Raw genomic sequence first — 20211 nt, 5'->3', positions numbered from 1 at the left:
TGTCTCCCACCCTGAGGTGGGAGACTGGGCAAAATAAAATAACAGTCCCTAGCTCTCAAAGCTATAGTGCTTTTCATCTGGAGATCTCAAAGTGCTCTACAAAGATGGTTTGTATCATTATTCCCATTGTACAGATGGGGCAAATAAGGCACAGAGAGGTGATGTGAGTTGCCCAGGGTCATCCAGCCCTGGGAAGAGAACCCAAGTGCTCCAGCCACTGTCCCAAGATGCAGTATTATTTCCACAACTGACCAGAAACTGATCCCCACATCAAGCACAGAATAATCCACAGAGACCTGCCAAAAGATTTGGTGGCACCTCTGAATCTGCAGGCTGGGAAGGAGGGTGCTCAGTGGAGGGCGGTGAAACAGAGATAATTAGTTCATGTTGCTGTTCTGTGCTGACTGATGCTACCTAGGTCTCCCCTGCCCGCCCCTGTCCAAGTACTAAGGTACGGGGGACATGGGCTGGGTTTTGAGGCGTGGATATGTCTTGTCTTGGAGGTGTTGCCCTGGACGGCTTCTGGAGCTGAGTGGATTGATGCAGTCACTGCTCACCGGTGTGGGGAAAGGCTGCTACTGCCTGTCTGGAATGGTGCTAGCTGATCCGGATTTGTGACCATCCGCCAGTCCTGCATCCCTCGCTCCACTCAGGGAGCAAAGGAGAGTGGTTGGAGAGTGTAAATTGCAGACACCTATGTGGCAATAAAATATATGTCTGGGGATTATTTTGAAGGGGGAGGGAGGGCACCGCTGCTAAATGAATTACCAGGGCAGTCAAAGATCCTGCCTCAGTGTGTGTGTGGGAAGATGGACTTGATGACTTCTCGAGGTCCCTTGCTGCCCTACATTTCTAGGGTGGCCTAGCTTGGCATCCGGGAACATTCCTAACCATGTGGTATATGGGGCACCCGTTCCCTTCAGCCCATGGCCCTGACATTTGCAAAGACGTGGCAGCCTGGATTTGGTCTGGCAAACTGGTGAGTTGCGGGATGGGAGTGGAGAGGAAGGGGTGTCTTGGATTTGGGTCCATCTCACTGGAACCCCTACATTCTGGGGCCTGGCTGAGGTACATGCTGCTGGTGTTGGCCCATTTCTGTTTTACAGACACTTCATAGGGTTTAGCTGTGACCCTATTCGGGATGACTCTGAGTGTTGCTACCTTTAAACGTGTTCGATGGGACAAACGTCTCATGTAATTTAAAAAAAAAATAAAAAAGCAAACCACAATGGTAGCTGTGATTGCATTGTGCTGGTCCCCAAAGCTGGCCCCTGCCTCCTATCCTATGACTCTAGACCCTACCTTACAGATGCAGGGTGCTCTATCAAAACTGAGTTCAGCCTGAGGAAACCAGGATGGGTGGTCACTTGGGCCTGGGACAAGGTAGGTGCCTAATTGCTGGGCTGGCTTTGTGTCTCAGTGTGAAATCCCCAATTTCCCCCCCGCCGCTGTGTGCTCCCAAGTGTTCACAAATTGTCAGCCAGGCCCCCCAAATCACGAGATTGCCTTTAAGAAGCATGAGATTTTATCAAACCCATACATTTGGGGTTGTCTGTCTTCTAGCTTTTGAGCCTTAGGGGGCCACATTTTCAAGATTTTCTCCGCACTCAGGGGGGCTAGAAACTTACTTTAAAAAAATCTGAAAGCTTTTGTATGTAATAACTGACTCCAGGAGCTGGGGATTTAAGAACTCCACCAAATATCGCAAAACTTGGTCCTTTACCGCTTGTTCTTTTGCTCAGAGCTCCCCAGACCTGATAGGGCCAGGGGAGTTCGAAGCAATGGGTGTTCCTGCTTTGATCCATTCTGTGTGTCCAGACCGACCAGTGCAATTCAGCTGTCATTGGGCTTAGCCAGTCAGCAGAGTTGTCCCCATTAGGTGGCTGGATTTGTAGGGTCAGATTCAGACCTGATGTAATTAGGTGCAGCAATATTGAACTCCATAGAGTTGCACCTGCTTATATCAGGTCTGAACTACAACCCATTGTGTAAGCGCTGAGAAAGTTGGTGGTCCAAGAGGGATCTTCTCCTTCCAGAGACAGCAAGAGCTGTGCTCAGTTTCTCACCCTGACATCACCCTTTCCACATCCAGCAGGCAGCCCTGCGACCTGAGCCCAGGGACCCAAACTTCAACCAGATCCTTTCTGCTGCTTGTCATGAGGCATGTGACCCCTGGACAATAATAGAGTTAGCGTCCGAGGCCCTAAATCTCTCCATCTCTCAGTTCGCCACCTGTAAAATGGGTCTTTCGCATCCAGTTTGTCTGTCTGGTCTATTTAGACTGTAGGTTCTTCTGGGCAGGGATTGTTTCTCGCACTGTGTGTGTACAGCACCTAACACAATGGGGCTCTGATTTTAGTCAGGGCCTCTAGCTGCTGCTGTAATGCCAATTAATTAGTAAGAAATATTAGGGGAAATGTGCTAACGGTGAGCTCTGTTGCAGAGTATGCTGCCAGAGGAGGCAAGTGAGAGAAACCCAAAAGCTTGAGTCAATTAAAACTGCCCTGGATAAAGCACCATAAAATATACCGTACAGGACAGTCTTGACCTTGCAGGGGATGCACTAGAAGGGACCTAAGTATGTCTTGTCCATTGCTGATTTCCACTCTTCCATTCTGGAAGCTATAGAGCAGTGTCTCTCCTTGGTTAGGAGATGGCCATTTTGGCCTTTGTGATGCATTAATTTCCCCCTGTTTTACTCCTTTGCCTCTTTCTGCCTATGGTAAGGAATTTTAATACATGCTTCACCGCAGTATCTGGGCACCAGTTTATGCTGGTCCACCAAGGTTTTCCACCTGCTGGGCTCTACCCTTCCCTCGAGGAAACCTTTTGAGGCTGATATAGCACCTGAGAGAGGTCACATTTCATTCTGCACAAGTCAGCTTCTTCCTTTTAAGCAGCCCATCTCTCACTGTTTTGTAGCTGGCGGGGTGTGTAGGAAAGGGCAGGGAGGAATGGAGAGGATCTCGTTGCAAACGTGTGGTTCCGAGCTTGTGGTCCTTCTGGGATGGGCTATGGCCAGAATCCAGCCCTAACTCGTCCGCCTTCTGGGCACATGGGCCAAAATTCTCCATACAGCTGGAGAGTGTGGTGGAGGATGTGACTGAGGGGCTAGTCCAAAGCCAATTGAAATCAATGGAAAGACAATCAATGTCTTTGGATCAGGCCCTAACGGGTGAGCTTCGGGGGTACCTTTAGGCCGTTGGTTTTCTTTGGCTTTCTTTTTGTTGTTACTCTTTGGAATTCGGCCCCTTGCTCAGCTGTGCAGAGGCATCCCGCTAACATGTTTGTGCCAGAATGAGCGGTGACTCCTCAAGTCAGCTGCTGCTGTGGGGAAGGGACAAGGACAAGCCCTTGTACCAAGCCCCGGGCTGTGGGCAGGACATTGCTTTGGGCAAGAGGAGTGTCTGAATTCTCAGCTTCTTTGGCCTGCTGCTGCTGCCAGAGCTGAGGGAAGAGAGAGAATTGTTGTTGTGCTATAAAAAGGCAAAGATGAACTGGGATTTCCATATAAGGGGGAGAACAGGAGGTAGAGTCATGTCCTCAAAGCAGGAGGATGGGGAGCTTGTAACAAGTCCATTTTTGCATGAGCTTTTTTAACCCATTTATCTTTCCAACAGAAGAACTCATGGATACAACTTGGAAAGAAAAAAATTGAGGCCTGTACATTTCTGCTCCGGTAGAAACCTGTTAACAGGATAATCTTGTGGCACTCTTTGAACAGGTCCTGAATATTTCCTGAGCAGAAATTCATTAGTTTTATTGGCATAACATTGCCGTGCCATATATTTATATTCTGCCCACCATTAAAACAGTCTCAGGTCACTTTTTAATTCAAGGCAAGCTGTACTAAATAGGAACCTTTTCGACTGTGGTTATAAAATGGACACAGAGCTGACTGTGTAAAGTCAGGAGGCAGTTGGTTCCGTAGACTAGGCCCTGAGTCAGAGACCATTGAAGTCAATGGAAAGTGTCTCATTAGCTTCATTGGGCTAGGTACACAAAAGAACTAGATAAATTCATGGAGGATAGGTCCATCAATGGCAATTAGCCAGGATGGGCAGGGATGTGTCCCTAGCCTGTTTGCCAGAAGCTGGGAATGGGCAACAAGGGATGGATCACTTGATGATTACCTGTTCTGTTCATTGCCTCTGGGGTGCCTGACATTGGCCACTATTAGAAGACAGCATAGTGGGCTAGATGGACCTTTGCTCTGACCTAGTATGGCCGTTCTTATGTTCTTACATAGGGCTAGGCACAAGCCCTAGGTCCATTAAAAGACCTTTCCCCAAGAACTCCTCTGAGACTCAGAGAGGTTAAGTGACTTGCCCCAAGTCACACAGCAAGTCAATGGCAGAGTCAGAGATAGGACTCCTAGTCCAGTGCCCTGTCTTTTGGATCAATGGCCTTGGATTATGGACTGAGTTTTCAGCTGACCCTCTATGCGTACCCACACACATCTGCAACCATGCGGTGGGTGGAAATGCCTGTGTGCACACTTAAAAGGTATTAACACCTGCTCTCTCACAAGTGTTAGAATTTACCTCTGCGAATGCCCCTGGGACAAATAGGCTTTGCAGGTGCAAATTCTCACACTTGTGTACCTACACAGGTGTTTTCTTTGGCAAAGTGCAGGAGCAGGCAGGCGTGCGTGCCATTTTGCCCTCACACAGGTGTAGCCCCGGGGGCTGAAAATCTAGAAGAATAAGGAAGAATCTAGAAGAATAAGGAAATACCAGGAACTCAAATTGTTAATGACTGGAAATGGGCTGTAGTGCCTGGGTTTCAAACGCTGCCTCCTAAAAGTCTACGCCTCAGAGTGAAGTTGAAGCATCCCGCTGTTACTGTGGAGATCCCGTTTTGGGTTCTGATTCAGGCCCATCTGTAGTAAAACCATGTAGGTTAAAGTCTTTTAATGACATTAATCAAAGAACCTCAGCACAGCATTTCATCAGGCACCAATGTAGCGATGAGAAGAGCACTCGTCTTCCAGTAGCCTCATTCCATTGCGAACTCTTCTAGCAGCAGCATTATGTATTCATCTCTTAATTGCATAAAAAAGAAAAAGAGGAATGGGAAGTAGATTTCCTCCCCCTGAGTCCCCGTCTGTGAGTTTTCTGCAAGAGGGAATAATTCAGTCCCAGAATCATTCCCAGAATAGTGATACCGCCGCATTGGGGGCTATTACTATAAAGCACAGTCATGTAGTTTTTAAGGTGAGAAGAAAAGATTTGATTGAATGAATGTATTTGCTTCTCTTTTATGTTAATACACCTTCAAAACTAATCTGGCACTGCCCATTTTGTATCCAAGGGATCGCTGGCCCCTGGTTCACATCACTCTGAACTCTCCCTCACCTGCCCATAAGCTGACATGGCAGGTAAGGAAGAATTCCTGGTTTAATTTTTCATGCATCCTGCTACCACTTCCACAAATTCATTTCCCTTATGAAGTCTCCTACACATCCTGCTGCCTATACTGGGCTCTATACATATATGTGTATGTATAATATAAAGACAAGTCAGACATTGCAAAATGTGGCAGAAAAATTCAGGTGAGACCGAAAGACCAGATTTTATAATAAAGAAAGGGGGGGATTGAAAAATCTCTCCTCACTGAAGGATATGACTTTTTGAGAGCACTTGCTCAAATCGCCTGGACCCCCAGTGTCCTGGCTTGTCTAGAGAAGCTAATGTGAAACACATTAAAAGGGTAAGAAAAGGCAGTATGATGGTTAAGAATAATTTTGTTTGGGTTTCTGAAACGTGCACATGAAAACACTGTGTGGTTTTCTGACAAATTTGAAACAGTGCTATTCAATTCGCTCCAACATCGCTACTGTTGATCTAGCAGACTGTAAAGCATTTATTGGAGTTGCTTGAGGCGAATTTAAGCATTTGTGGAATAACAAGTCCAGGAAGTAATTGCATCCACAAGGAAAATATTTTTATGTATAATTCAGTGACCCATTTTATAAACATTGTGGTTCCACCTTGGACTTTTTTTTTTCATCCAACCATCTGAGGTTAGCAAAATATGTGGAGCTGTGTTCAGGGGATCACATTTTGCGGCACATGGAACGTAGTTGGGGTTGGGTGAATGAAAGGGAAGACCCCTAATTGACTGGAGAGTGAAGTATGGATCTTCAAATATACCCGGTGTGTTCCCCAACCCGTCTGAAAGAGTGACTTCTGGTCTGACACTGGTCTGACACAAGAGGGTATTTACACAACATTTAGAAATGGCTCCACTGGATGTGGTGGGAAAAATCTGGGTTTTGATTGTTTTTGTTTTTGGAAAATTCTGGAGGAGGTGCATTGGGGAGTTGCTACATTTTGAAACAAATACAGTGGAACCTTTGTCTCTATTTTCCAACAGAGTGGCATCACTATAAGCGGAGTCATTTAAGTCTGGAGTCACCTTTTGCACGTTTCAAAGCATTTGGTGGGCTAGGCTGAGGGAATGGGAGTCAGGATTTCTGTATTCTATTCCTTCAACTCACTGGATGAGTTACTTAACTCTTTGTGTCTCAGCTTACTCTTCTTGAAAGGGGGGTAGTAACCCCGTCCCTGGAGCATTGTGAAAATGATACCCTGAAAAGTGCATTGAGCTCCAGGAAGGGAAGTTCCTATAGATGTGCAGGGTAATACATGGTACAGTTTGGGACTTCCTTGTTACTCTGCTCCACGTGGAATTTCACCCAATCTGAATTACTGGTGGGTGAAATCTGTGCAGAGAACCGGAGCGATCACTTAGTCCCATTTAAGCCATGAGGTCTCAAGTGGGCCTTAAGTGATGACTAAGCTTTGTGTTGCTTCTCTGTGTTGGGGTTCCGCTGAAATGCCAAATCTTCTGGGTAGCATGTTTCCTTTATTCAGGTCCCTTCAGCCATCTGCCCTCTCGCTAGTCTCCTCTTTGAAATGAGTCCACAGCAGAGATTTTTTGAATGCAAAGAATTTTGCATTGCAATATGGCCTTTTTACAAACTCAGTAATTTTGGAAAAACTATTGATTTGTTCAAAGATTTTCTCTGAATTTTTGCAGGTTTTTTTGGATCAATTTTATTGAAATCATTACCAAATTTTTTTTGTTTGCTGAAAAATCCAGTTTTTGGTGAACTAAAAATGTTGACTAGGGTTTTAAGGAGAATGTTGATTATAACATTTTTTAAAAAAATGAACAAATGAAAAACATGTCCATTTTGAACCCGTGAAAGAAAAACAACTTGGAAACTTGTATTTTTATTTTTTGGGGGGTGAATTTATTATTTTTTCCTGGTTTTGTTCCCCAGCCACCTCTAACTAGGAACAGTGCAAAGTTTGTGTGGGGCATGAAGAGAACAGACGTATGGGGAGAATTTGCCAGTCCTGTTTTTCAGGTGTGATTAATCAGGTGTGCCCAGAAAGGATGACAAGGTGCAAATCTGGGTTTCATTGTTCAAACTGAGACCACCACAATGCTCTCGTAGGGAAGGAGATTGTCAGGTGGATACAGAATTAATTAAAAACGCAGGGATCAATTACTTTTTGTAACTGTAAAAAAATGACACACAAGCCCCTAGAAAACGTCTTAAATTTTGCAATGACAAGGGGTATGTTTACACTTTGAGCAGGAGGTGTAATTCCAGGCTTGAGTAGACATACCTGCACTAGCTCTGATACAACTAGTGCACTAAAATTAGAGTGCAGCGAGGGCAGTGTCAGCGGTGGAGGGTTACCCACCCTGAGCGTGCACTGGTGAGAGATGGTAGGGATGTACTCAGGGCAGCTCGCTTATATCTCCTTGAGCTGGGAGTTACAGCCCCAGCTCAAAGTGCAGATGTATCCAGTGATACCATCCATTACAGATGTTACTGCCTCATTACCTGACCCTGTACTAGTGCACTGTACATATCTAAGGACTGTTCCCTTGCCTGTGTCTTTGTGCAATTATAAGCGTCTCTCTTGAGCTATTTGGGCTATGCCAAATACCCTGACGTGCCCTGAGCATTTGTATTCCAGTAGACCCTGTAGGCGCCAACCAAGATTAGGACCTTCTTGGGCTAGACATTGGAAGAGTCCCTGCCCTGGAGAGTTTTTGAGAGGACGGCTGTCTTCACTGACACATTGGCGATAGCACTGGAGGTCCCCAGTTCAAAGGGCAGGAAATTCTACAGCTTGAACCCCTGTAGCAGGAGCTGTAACAGACTCTCATGCTCTTGTATGGAGGGGAACATTTAACACCAATGGGTAAGTGGACTACACTTACAATCTAAGTAACCAAGCCATGCAGGAAGCAGAATGCTGCAAGAGTAACTTCCCTGTCCCAGTGGAGGCACTGGGTGGGTTCGTGCCTCAAGGACACACAATGCCGTTTGGAGGGGAGACTGCTCGCTGCTATCCCCCTTTAGTAGCTGCAGCATCCCACTTCTTTGCAGCCAATGAGGCTGGCCAATGAGCTATGGAGGGTGGAGCTATATCTCTGCCTCCTCCTCCCTTTCCCCCTGGGGATGTTAATAGGGACAAAATTGGTGGCCCTGCATAGCCCAGGTTGTGCAAAGGCCCGTGAGAGCCTTCTGGTGCCCTTGCACATACAGAGGTTGCTCAACCTTTCGGCTCGTATAAGCTGCACGACTGGTTTGAAGAGTGCTTGCTGGGGTCGGAAATCCTCCCTGCCAGCTCTGCTCCAGCAAACAAACCAACAGTGTCTCAGAATAGGTACGGGCGGTGTTGCTTGCTGTGGTGGGCACAGCCCTGCGGCAGACTGTGTCTGCCCACTTCCAGCGAGCTCCATCCTAACAAGACACTATTTAGTGGAAAAACAGAGCAAACAAAAAAACCTTCCTGACACCAAGACTCAATTGTTCACTGTGGGGTAATGGAGATGCTGAGCCAGACACTCCCTACTGAAGCTCCAGCATGGATAGTTTTGGGCTGCCATATTTAAGAGGCACGTGGTCTTGGTTTGCAATGACTGGAAATGTTTTTGGTGGCTGTTTTTATCTCATCACCTATGCGAATGTAGCCTTTGGCCATTCAATCCCTTTGCTGAATTGCCTTTGTTTAGCTTATTAGAATGTATCCCCAACATGCATCTCCACTGAATAGCCTACAAAGATCTGACCCTATAACAACGCCTCTCGCTATGGGACGTACGTCAGCTCTGACACTTGAGCTGGAGCGCCCTCAGTAGAAAAGCGAAGGTGCCACTGGCAAGGTGTTCTCTGCAACTTCCTCCCCACATCTGGGTCCTCCAGAACCCAGATTTGTTAACCTGCTGGGCAAAGGTCACTTTTTTCTCTCTGCACTAAGGGTGTTGAGGAGGGGGTTGGGTATTTTTTATAGGCAGTTCTCTGACTTTTTTTTTTTAATTGGGAGGGTGGTGTCCAGAATGCAGGATGGGCACCTACAATCACTTTTTAGAAATCTGAATAAATAGTAATAGAACAAATTTCTAGAGTCTTGAGCTGAAATTTGGACCACACTGCAAGTTTTGGCTCATGCGTCTTTGAACTGTCCATCTGTATCAGAAACCATTGCATCCTTCAGCATGACCATCTCTGTCTGTTTCAGAGACTGGAATAACTGGGGTCTTTAAAGTCAAGATTGAGGTGGAAAGGTAGAGTTGCAAGATGAAGCAGGACTAGAAGAGCAGAGATGTTGCAGGTTTGGATGCAGGTTCATTGACAGAGCCACCTATACTGTGTGTGTGTGTGTGTGTGTGTGTGTGTATTGGACAGTGCCTGCTCTCAGCCTGCCTGAGCTGTTAGTAGGAGAGGTTTAACTATGGAACTGTCATTCAGGAACTCCAGCTATAGTTCCCGCTCAGCCTTTGACTCCCTCTGAAACCTGCTCATTTAGTCTCACTCCACTTCACTTCCTCCCGCTTTGAAATGGGAATAATTATATTTACCAGCCTCTCTCCCGGGATGTTGGGAGAAAAACCCTTTGAACATGAAAAATGCTATGCGAATGTTAACTATTATATTGGAATGAGCAGGTTAAAGTGTATTTGTATCACTGCCCCCTGCTGGATAGAATCAGCGCTCCTCAACTGTGTGTCATAGGCCACATACTGCTAACATATAATGGAGATTCTCCTATAATTCAAGTGTCATTAGGGCCTAGGCTTTTAAAGTCAGAGTTGTTACATGCTATCTCCACTATCTCCATAAAGTTCAAATCAGCCATGGCATGTATGACACAGTGACAGCTGTGACGGCCACCAATTTGTTACAGTATCATTATTGTTGCATGGCCATGCTTGATTAAAAATTCACCCAGATCCCCCCCAACGTGGATGATATAAAAGAGCTCCAACCTCTCTGCAACATGCCACAAACTCTTGGGAGGCTACTCAGCAGGTGTCTCGGCATTAAAACCGGACACCGACGAACCTGTGAGGTCCTTACCCTGACCCCTTTGAACAACACTGGAGAGAGGGTGGAAGCACAGGAGAATTTGGCTGTTAAATCCCAAGATGCACCAGAAGATGTTAGAGAGGATCCTGATGTCTTATTCTATTCATACCATATAAAATAGCTCTGCTGTGGTGTCTGACTGCTTGATCCTGTAACCACCGCACACGCAAGTCATGCTTACTTGCACACGCAGTCTCATAAGCTCCTAGGGGATTACTCATGTGAGTAAGGCTTCCAGGCCTAGGTCCTTATTATTTCTTCTCCTTCCTCACTCCACCTTCAAACAAATCCATCTCTCTGCAGAGTCAACCCAAAATACCATCGAGGCCAACGGCTGTATAAACAAACAAGGGTGCGGGGCAGCCTCCCGAAAGGAAAACAGAACAACAGAAAAGACTGTGAGTAAATATTATCTGAATATAAAGGAACGCTGTGTTTCTTCGTATGGGTCTAGAATTTCTGCCTTTTAGCAGCTAACCTTGACTCAGCCAATATCCACAACATGCAGCCTAGGCCAAAATATTTCTGTGCCTTAAAGTACCACAACAGCTGTTTTTCTTGCTAAAATGTGACATTAATTTTTTTTGGATGTTTCCTTGATGAAAAGGGACTAAGGGGCTAGTTCCCCTCCCCAGTCCTTCTTTCTTTTCCCTTTTTCCTTCTTCTGCGAGCGGTGATAAAACTCGTCCTTTTTCAGACATATCATAAATACAGACCACAAGAGCGCCTGTAAACGGCCGAGGGGCGCTTCCCTTGTGCTGGAACGCTGGCTGCAACATGAGAAATGGACTGCTGTTTGTTTAACATTCTCCCTTGTTATTCTTGGAACCCGCCCGCGCCCTGACGGAATCAACGCCAGAAGCAATTATAGGGCTGACATCTTGTTTTGCGGATGGTTTGTAGTATGTCAAAAATGTTCCACCGTTAAAGCGAGGGCACCGAAGAGGAGTGGGATTGGAGGGGAAGGGGGAAGACAGGGCGAGGGGAAACCTATTACTCCAGCACAGGAGAGAGGGCTGGGGGTTACGTCGAATGTTATCTTGTGGCTTTGAGCATTTGCCTTTCCGTGCTTGCAGCAGGTAACGTTCGCCTAACGAGAGAGAGCCTCTTTGTGGGTATCCCCAGGTGCTGATTGGTCCATTGGTGGGTTTCGCACTTGAATCATGTCTTCCTTTAAAGGCACTGCAGGATGTTTCCGGCTGATTTTATAGTGACCTGTGGTTTTTTAGAGTTCCTGGCATCTACTATACCCACTGCAGCCTGTGCTTTACTGTAAGATGTGAATTTTTGGGGCAGGACAGTCTTGTCTAGTGCTTAGAGTTAGCTCTCTGCCACTGACTCCCTGGGCAAGTCACTTCATCTTCCTCTCTCTCTCTTCCTCTCTCTGTAAAACAATGGGAGTAATAACTAGAGATGGGACCCGAATCTGAGTTTCCAGCTTACACCTATCTCTACAGTGCCCAATCTATAATTTTATGGAAACCAGATTCAGAACCCAAATCTCACTTCCCTGAACTTTTGGGAAGGTTTGGCTCCAGGGTCTGGATCTGGGATTTTAGCTTGGGCTGGTCTCTAATAATAATAATTAATAAAATGTAACCATCTTGGTAAGTGACTTTGAAAAGTTCTATAAAAATACCATGTGTCATGGTTGGCATTAAAAAACTTGCCAGTGTTATATAAATATTTAACATAAGATCTACTTTTGTAAATATTTACAGCTATCCCACTCTTTGCCATATGCCCTGTACTTACTATAGGACATGCCTTAGGCATACTGCTGATGTTTCGGTAACATTTATGGTAGGGTTTTCAAAGCATGCTAAGGGAGTTCACCACCCAAATCCCTTAAGCCTCTTTGCAAGTTCCAGCCTTAGTCACTCAACTGGCACCTGTTTAAGGGTGACCACTCAGTTATCATTAAGCAGTGGGTTCCCTAATATTTTTCTGTTGAAGATGGGGAAAGAAAAAGCACTTAACTCTGTGTGAAATGGCCGGTAAACAAAGCAATGTGAGTGCTCATCTCTGTCCTAGCAAGACTGCCAGCTTCCATGGCAAGCTGTCTCGCTACCACACCATGCTCCTTTTTGTACCCAAGATCCCGTGAGCGTTTGAGGGAGCAGAATGGATGGAGCACCAGCATATCCAGGGGGGAATGTACCTGCTAGTTTACCGAGGGACCAGTGGCTTACCATACATGGTGTGGTATTTATTGCCGGTTTATGGGCAATGCCGTGTGTGCGCTTTTAATTTAGTAATGGCACCTTAATATCATGGTGATGGGACTGAGGCCTCTAACACATCCTTACAATGATCATAATTAGTGATTAATGGACGTTGGCTATATGTTATTGAGTGCAATGTCAGATAGCTTAATAAAGAGAAGGTTAAGGGGCGATGTGATTGCAGTTAAGTACCTCCAAGGGGAACAAATATTTAATAGTGGGCTCTTCAATGTAGCAGAGAAAGGTATAATCCAACCCAATAGCTGGAAGTTGAAGATAGACTGGAAATGAGGTGTAAAGTTTTGACTGTGAGAGTAATTAACCACTGGAATAATTTACGAAGGGCCGTGGTGGATTCTCCATCACTGACCATTTTAAAATCAAGATTGGGTTTGTTTCTAAAATTCCTGCTCCAGGAATGATATGGGGGAAGTTCTACAGCCTGTGTTATACAGGAGGTCAGGCTAGATGGTAACAGTGGTCCCTTCTGGCCTTGGGATCTATGGATCTATATAAAGGGTTATCGCTGCTCCACGGGCTCTTTCTACTCCCTATAGTGTCTTTGGCTGCATCCCCTAGAAATCCCCCATTGATTGTTACTGAGACTTTTAAACAGACATTCTGAAATACTTTCTTTCATCCCCTCACCCCACCCCCCACTATCCAGATCTTAGAACGACTCCGGCGCTGCAAATAAAGCCCAGTTGGCTGTTGCTAGCATGGATGGTGTTTGTGTCACTGGTTGCTAGGCAATAGGTAATGAGAAAAAGTGGCTACTCCAATGGCCGTTTACTTGCGGCACCATGATTGTTTTAGTGACTGCCCTTTTCCCACTGGCTGGCTGCCTGACCGCCATCCAGACTCCTAATCTCTGGCCTAGCCTTGCCTAGATCACCTCCCTCCCCATTCCATTTGTTTCTGGGATTGCTCCCTTTTCAGTGGGGTGAGCTCATGCCCTGCGAGCCTAGCCGAAGGGTCCCGAAATATAGTACTTTCAATGGCCCACGCTTCATTATGGCATCAGGATGACGTGTTTATCCTCTGGGGTGGATAGTTAGAGGCACAGAGCCCAAAGGCAGCAGACTGGCTCATTGCTTTGTTTCAAACGGTTGTGAGTCCTGCGACTGACCCTGCTCTCTGTTAAACCCTTGCAAGCTCCTTAAAATCAGTGGGAGGGATGCCCGATCCTAACGGCAAGCAGCACGGAGCCCCGTGCGTCTCACTACATATAATGCAGATCTTAGTGCTGTCTCCTAACAACCCATTAGCAGGCAAAATCCTGGTGACGGCGGGGGGGCCAGTGGCAAAACTCCTACTGATTCGATGCGAGAAGGTGTTGGCCCAGTGTATTTTAATGACATCATGAACGTGTTTTTTGAACCACCGAAAAAGTGTGTGGAAAGGCCATATTTTCTTCTTCTTATGGCCCACAGTGTGCTAAGCCCTGTACGTGAATATAGAAAGCTGCAGTCAGTTCTTACTCCAAAGAACATCCCGAATCAGCCCAATGGGCCATGCAGTGTTGTCCAATGCCCTGTCTCCAACAATGGCTGGTACCAGTGGTTTCAGAGGAAAGTGGAAGACTCCCTGCCATAGGCAGTTAGGGGTAATCTGCCCTCAGAGAATGTTTCCTCCTGACCCTAACAGGGAGAGGTTGGCTGATGCCCTGAATCAGGAGGGTTTGACCCCTTAAAAACACTTTTTTATTTTTTTAGTATTTCCTATTGTAACTTCCATTCCAAAGAGGCCAGGGAGCCACACGAAGGGAGCAGGACAAAGATACAATATAAAAACATGTAAAAAATGTGGTCGGAATTGAGGAGACGGCCAGTTCTCATGTCCCCCATAGTGTAAAGCAGTGGTCCCCCAACTTTTCAGGGTTGCACCAGTTCTTACCCTTGTTCATGTCCCCCCCCAAGCTGGGGCTGGAAGTGGGCTTGTGACTCCAGGAGGGATGGGGGGGACACGGACAGGGGTAAGGGGGCTGAGGCTGGGGCCGGGAACGGAGCTGCAGCCAGGCAATGGTGAGGGCTGGCAGACGGGCCTGCGTCCGGGTACGGAGCTGTGCCGAGGCTGGGGCTGGGGCCGGGGCTGGAGCAGAGTTGGGGGCGGGGAGGCCAGCACTCCCTCCCCACCCGCTGTGGGGGCTGTCCCGCGCATTCTGTGCCCTGCCCAGAACGTTCCTCCACGCCCCCCTAGGAGGGTGCGCCCCATAGTTTGGGGACCTCTGATGTAGTGGAATAGGGTCACATCCCTTCGAATACTTTGCCAGTTCTCTAGTGGCACTTACTCTGTTCTATGTTTTAGAAGCTGCCAGGACCCAACCAGAGCAGCAATGTGTATGTAGCTAGGCCAGGCAGGTTGTGTATGTCCAGCAAACAGCCTGTCTGGTTCCAGTATCGTATGTGTGTTGTGTAATGAGCAAAAGACACAAAACCCTATTTATCTGTTGGCTAAATTCTTGTAGGTGTCCTGGCAGCAGTAGGGAGAATAGTAGCCTTGAACGCTCGCCCAGTGAGGGGCATACGGGGCAGCATGGAGATGATTGTTGGAGAAGCTGATGAAAAGCTTAGCAAGGCTGGTGTCCTTGGCAGAGCAGAACGGAGGGGGTGGGGAATGATGCGGGAAGGGATGAGAGCGGAAAAGGAGGGGAGGGCAGAATTATGCAGCATCTTGAAGGGGAGTTCAAGAGGCTTCAGCTGGACTCGTATTCCTTGCATGTTAACGGGTAGGAGAAACGCTCTCAGTCTGAGTCCTGAGGGACTCCTGGCTGCATACGGCATTCAGTTAGTTAGGGACTAGGCAGGATTTACCAGTTTTCATTTCAAAGCAGTCTTTAATGGAACCGTTAAGAAATTAACTAAACCAAATCGGTGTCTTAGGCCTCCGGCTGGATAGAAGCCAGCTCTTTTCTATATCTTTAGTGCTCACGCAAGAGAAGGCCTTATAGCACTGACTAGACCCTGGCATAATGCGGACAAGTGCTGTTCATACCTCTGCATGAAACTCTGCCAGTGCACCCCAATCCTGGCCCATCAGATCTCTGCTACTCCAGTCCTGGGCTCTCCCACAGCTCTGCCAACGCACCTCCATCCTGACGTGCTGCCCCCTCTCCTGAACAGAGATGGCCCAGTTCTGCAAAGATGGTTTTGTTGTTGCAAGGAAGGGAATAGGATGGGACCACCAACCCTGTTTTCCCTGGGGGGAACAGACTTCTTTCTTTCTTTCTTTCTTTCTTTTTCTTCAAGACTATAAAGTGGGCTTTTCAGAAGTGTTCACTTTTGGTGTAATGCCGTTCCCTTTGAAATTAATAGTAAAACTGTCATTGAAGTCAATGGGAACAATCTTAGGCCAATGCTGAGTGCTTCTGAAAATCTCATCCTTAATAGGCAGCAGGTTTAAAAAAACAAAAGGAAGTATTTCTTCATATAATGCACGGTCAACCCTTGGAACTCTTTGCCAGAGGATGTTGTGAAGGCCAAGACTATAACAGAGTTCAAAAAAGAACTAGATAAGTTCCTGGAGGATAGGTCCATCAATGGCTACTAGCCAGGATAGGCAGGGATGGTGTCCTTAGCCTCTGTTTGCCAGAAGCTGGGAATGAGTGACAGGGGATGGATCACTTGATGATTCCCTGTTCTGTTCATTCCCTCTGGGGTGCCTGGCATTGGCCATTGTCAGATACTGGGCTAGATGGACCTTTGGTCTGACCCAGTCTGGCCGTTTTTACGTTCTTATTATTTCATGGACTAGGGGCCCCATTGTGCTAGGCACTGAAGAAACACAGAACTAAGAGACGGTCCATGCCCCAAGGAACTTACAATCTAAGTATAAGGCAAGAGACCACGGATGGATACAGACAGACGGGGGAGTACAAAGAAACAACCTTGAAGTGTGCTTGTCCTTTGAAAAATGATCTTTGGTTGCTCCTCATTTGAGAGTGAACGGGAAAGTTCAGCTTCTGTCGACCAGGATCTGCAGGCCACTGTACTTAGTAGATGAACCTAAGCTTTTCTTTTCTTTTCTTTTCTTTTTGCATTGCTAGCATTTTAAATGAACTCAACTCTTATTAACACTTTGCATCTTCTCCTCCAAGGATCTCAACATTCTTTAAATGACTTTGCTGGGCAGTTTGCCTGAGCAAACACCGAGTAAGGAGAGGGCCAGGATTTGGCCTTGTATTTGAAGGGCATGGTCACTTGTCAATGTCAGCAGGCCAGGCGTTGCACATTTGCAGTAATGACTTGCTCTGCCCAAAGATCCATCTACTAGAGCTTTGTCACGTGCAGCCTTGATTACTGCAATGTCTCTCTGTTGTTTGCAAGGGTCGTGTTTTCGAGACCAAGCAGCCAGCTGTGGCAAAAGCAGACCAATGTGGTACCACTGGTGGATTGATGGATGTAGGGGTTCAGAGGCCAGGGTGGAGAGCTAGGGAGTAAGGCAGAGATTTAAAAAGGTGCGGACAAGAAGCTTGAACCTGATGTGGTAGGAAAGAGGGGAGTGACATCATCAGAGTGAGAAGCCAGGGAGATGATCATGGCAGCTCTGTTTTGCATGGACTGGAGGAAGCTCAGAGAGAAGGGGGTGGCAGTGATCAACATGGGGGGCAACAAGGACCCAGAGGAGAGTTTTAGCTGGGTGGACAGAAAGAAAAGGCTGGGTCTTAGAAATATTATGGAAGGAGATGTGGGAAGATTTGGACACTGCTGCTGCCCGTGCTGTATTTGTTCCACGGATAAACAGAGACCTTTGGACCCAGGCCCTGTCAATGCAACACTTTGCACCCGGAAAATCTATCTATCTATCTATCTATCTATCTATCTATCTATCTATCTATCTATCTCGAGACCATAACGACGACTATACTGGGTCAGACCAATGGTCCATCTAGCCCAGTATCCTGTCTTCCAATGCCAGATGCTTCAGAGGGAATGAACAGAATAGGCAATCATCAAGTGATCCATCAGTCCCAGAATCTGGCAGTCAAAGGCTTAGGGAGACCCAAGCATGGGGTTTCATCCCTGACCATGTTGGCTAATCGCCATTGATGGACCTACCCTCCATGAACGTATCTAACTCTCATTTGAATCCAGTTATGGTTTTGCCCTTCACCACATCCCCTGACAATGAGTTCCACAGGTTGACTGCGTTGTGTGAAGACACAGTTTATATGGTCCCCATTACTGAAACTAGCTGAGCACCTCACAATCTTTTTATCCATCCAATACCCCTGTGAGGCAGGGCAGGGCTATCACCCCCATTTTACAGATGGGGAACTGAGGTACAGAGAGGCTAACACAGGACATCTGTGGCAGAGCAGGGAACTGAATGCTGCTCATCCACATCTAGGCTAGGTCCTTAACCACTAGACCATCCTGCCCACCCCCCCAAGAGCTGAATTTCTCCCATAAATCTTAATATGTCAGTTTTTTGGAATTCACCATCTAGGTAAACAAAAACAAAGGCAGTTTTAGCACCATTTCTTTTTTTTTTTTATATAAGATCACTTTTTTTTTAACAGGAGACAGACGAAATTTAAAAGGCACCCCCCTCACACACACACGGAACAGATTTTCATTGCCCAGAACCTCTTGAGTGTGTTTATTTTGACTGGGGCCTGACATTTCATGGGTCGAAAAACTGAAAGTGACGGAGAGGCGCTCTGTCGACACAGAGAGATGATATCATCAAAACGCTCCGGGGTCAGGCTTGGGGGTGCTCCAAGCATTACTAGAGGTCTGGATCCCCATCCAAACGAGACCATTATTCATCATTCCTGCTATTTTCTTAACAATTTTGCTTAAGTACCTTATTTCTACCAAAAATGTTTTTTTGCCAAGTAGTTGGCTTGGCCTCTTGTATATGCATATATATACATGCTCATTATATATCTATCCATCCCTGTGTGTGTATATAGATATGTAATGTGTGTGTGTATGATATATGTATTCCCCTCTCCCCGGACAACTACCATGTGTTTGGAATTAGTGCAGTGATTACAGTGGGGAGAAGTCAGCTGGGTTCCTCCTGAACATTTCAATGCTTAATCTCTGAAGAATGCAGAATGTCTGTCTGGGCATCCGGGCCAAGATCAACTCCACGGCACGGGGAGGCCAATATAAACGTTCATGTTTTGTGTCACAGAGATTTCATTAGATATTTTTTATGTAATTGCATAAGGAGAACTACTGTGATGAAAATGCCACAGCAAGCAAATGAGATGAATCGCAAAATCTCTCTTTCGAAGAGACATGGGCCTCATCCAGACGACGCGCATCCAACTTCTGCATATTCCAGCTCAGTTGTGACCTTTTCGGATAAATAATGGGCTGTCTTTCCCACCCCGCTTCTTTCTTATACAAATGGTCTGACGTCATGGGGAAGTTTGAATCTCTTTTTTTGGGGGGGAGGGGGAAGGGGGAGGTCTCTTTAGTGCAATGGCTTTAATATGCTGACTGGTCACCTCTGGTGGCCTAAATTTGAATCCTTATCCTCAGGGCCTTACCCATCCACAGCTCCAAGTCTGGCAATCTGAGCTCTGGAGAAGCCCAGGGCTGGAGAAGCAGAGGTATGTTTTGCTGCTCAGGATGGTTGAGGTGCATTGGCAGAGTCCTGTGGGGGCTGATGATGGGAGTAACAACGGGTGTTGCAGGTCAGGATTAACGTACTTTGTCAAGGGAAAGCTTGCCTCACTATGCCTGGCTCCAACCAGACCTATCAGCCTGTCACTGAAATTCAGGGGGAAAGGCGGCGGGGGAAGGGGGGGAAAGAAAAATCTCCTTTTTTTGGCTGTCCACGGTTCAAGTGCTTTTCAGCATCTGAATGATATCATTGTGCTCTTTGTTCCGAGCTTAGCTCTTTGATGGGGCTGGGGGTGGAGAGAGATGTATTCCAAACTCACTACCACATGCCGCAGGCTTAGTAAGGGACTTGGAGTTGATTTACAATCTGTAGCAGAGCTTCTCCATGTCCCTGATCTCTACCCACTGACCCTGCCACTGATTTAGAACGACTTGGTGAAAGTGTCACTTAAAAGGCCTGGCAGATGTCACCAATTATACAGATTAATGTGCATTTAATTAGGTCTTAATCACTGTCTGCTCATTTAAAATGAGCACAGATTCCCAGGCGACCAATAATTCTGTGGTTCGGTCGCTGCATGGCTCATCCCTGTGTCAGTTAAGCTTTTTGCAGCCAATCACAGGAGAGAACTATGGTCCCTGAGCGCCTTTGCCCTGACACCTGCTGGATTCCCCAGCCGAGCAACTGTATAAATTGCAATTCAATAATGAGCCATAGCATGTAAACGTAAGCAAATAAAATGACTGGGCACAAGAGCCAGTGGAGTGGGTGGCATCCATGCTAGTGGACAGCTCAAGCGTCATATACTTGCTCGTGAATGTCTCTGTTAGAGCCTTCTCTGGTCCTGCATAGAGAGCCTGTGTAATATCCTTGTTAGGAACTCTCCCTGCAGGGCCCCCAAGATGACAGGCTGTTGTCTAGTGTCACTTGTGTAACCGGATGCTCCGAGTCTGGCCCTGTCCCAGTCATCAGTGCCTGATGTCAAGCAGCATTTGTGAGCTGATT

General features: G+C 46.7%; 1 protein-coding gene across 2 annotated transcripts in view; it reads left to right on the top strand.

Annotated features, from left to right (window-relative positions):
• Positions 1-10773: 10773 nt before the first annotated feature.
• The window catches only part of ADAMTSL2 (ADAMTS like 2), a 106103-nt gene continuing 96665 nt past the window's right edge, over positions 10774-20211 (top strand). The window contains exon 1 of one of the 2 annotated variants that reach the window (XM_054007064.1): positions 10774-10797. The gene's annotated coding sequence lies outside the window, so the exon portion shown is untranslated. Of the gene's footprint in view, positions 10798-19140; positions 19193-20211 lie in introns of those variants that run through there. The other variant, XM_054007065.1, reaches the window with a different exon arrangement.

Source organism: Malaclemys terrapin, chromosome 17 (assembly GCF_027887155.1).
Source record: "Malaclemys terrapin pileata isolate rMalTer1 chromosome 17, rMalTer1.hap1, whole genome shotgun sequence".
Taxonomy (NCBI): Eukaryota; Metazoa; Chordata; order Testudines; family Emydidae; genus Malaclemys; species Malaclemys terrapin.
The sequence above is the reverse complement of the archived record's forward strand: the minus strand, read 5'-3'. Positions and strand labels throughout refer to the sequence as shown.